The following is a 1,472-nucleotide window of genomic DNA, read 5'->3' as shown; positions in this document are numbered from 1 at the left end:
TATCTGTTAAATGCTTCTGATAATAAATTCATTTGTATGAAGATGTGGTGAATCCATCTAACAGTGAGTTTTACTACATGATGAATAGTATAAAATTGTGTCTTTTTCATGCTCTGATCTCTCAGACACAGAAGGAGGAAAGGAGGGAGGGAGGAAGGGAAGGAGGGAGAGAGAGGAGAGAGAGAGAAAGAGAAAACATGAGTATATGCCGGGATTATTGAAATGTTTCTGGAAGATGCTCACGAAATTTCCATGCACAGTACATTATATTCTGAGATTTTGTTTTGTTCACTCCTAATGGCTTATAGGATTCATTCATTCAACAAAGATTTATTAAAGGTCTGCTGTTTGATCAACTTAGATCAATTTAACAGATTTTGAGGGGGCAGGGCAAGAGTTCAGTGTGGGGTTGCTACGTTTGAAATGTTTATTAGACATTGAAGTGAAAATGAGGAAGCAGCTGTATATACAGTCTGGAGTTCAGGAGAGGTCTAGACTGGGAGTGAATGTTGATAGAAGAATAAAGGGCCAAGATCTGAGCGTGGGGACATACGAAGATTAAAAGGTTGGAAAGAAGAAGAAACAGCAAAAGAAACAGAAAAAGGAATCATTCAGGAAGAAAGGAAGTCAAGAGTGTGTGGCGCCCTTGAAACTAAGGGAAAAATAATGTATTAAGGAGAAGAATTAGCTGTATCCTATACCACTAAGTCAAGGAAGATGGAGACTAAGAACTGGCCATTGGTTATAGAATTGTGGAGGGCCATTGGAGACCTATATGAGCAGATTTATGGAGGCTTGGGGGATCAAAGCTCGGCTTGGGTAGGGTTATAAAAGGATAGGCAGAGAGTGTTAGACAATGAGCACAGACAGCTCTTTCAAGGTGAAACAGGACAGTAGCTGGTGAGTAAGTTCTAAGAAAAAACAATTGCTGTTGTTATTAATGTGGGAGCAACAAGTATGTTTATATGTTAATGAGAATATTCTAATGGAGTATTTTTCAAACTGTCTCTAGTTAAGAACTGATTTTCTTTTTTTAAAAGAAAGGGACTGATCTCTTTTTGTACAAAATGATAAAGATTGATTAGGAGAATAAAATGAAAGAAGACATTCAAAATGTAAGCCAGATTTTCCTATAAAAAACAAAATGGCAGTTCCTCAAAAAAATCAAAACTAGAAATATCCTATGACCCAACAATACCACTTCTGGGTATATATCCAAAAGAATTGAGAACAGGGTCTTGAAGAGATATTTGCACACTTATGTCCATAGTAGCATTATTTACAGTAGCTAAGAAGTGAAGTAACCCAACTGTCCATTAACAACAGATGAATGAATAAACAAAATGTGGTATATACAGACAATGGAATGTGATTCAGCCTTTTTTAAAGGAAAGACATTCTGGCACATGCTACAACATATATGAACCTCGAGGACATTATGCTTAGTGAAATAAGCCAATTATAAAAAAAAA

The 1,472-nt window shown here is 36.3% G+C and overlaps 1 protein-coding gene across 1 annotated transcript in view; it reads left to right on the top strand.

The window, feature by feature from the left end:
* Positions 1-1,472, top strand: part of ADAMTS20 (ADAM metallopeptidase with thrombospondin type 1 motif 20) — a gene marked incomplete at its 3' end in the record, with an annotated part of 154,610 nt that overhangs the window by 79,483 nt on the left and 73,655 nt on the right. The window lies entirely within an intron of this gene.

The sequence above is a fragment of the Hipposideros armiger genome, unplaced genomic scaffold (assembly GCF_001890085.2).
Source record: "Hipposideros armiger isolate ML-2016 unplaced genomic scaffold, ASM189008v1 scaffold_194, whole genome shotgun sequence".
Taxonomy (NCBI): Eukaryota; Metazoa; Chordata; class Mammalia; order Chiroptera; family Hipposideridae; genus Hipposideros; species Hipposideros armiger.
This window is presented reverse-complemented; position numbering and strand designations above follow the sequence as displayed.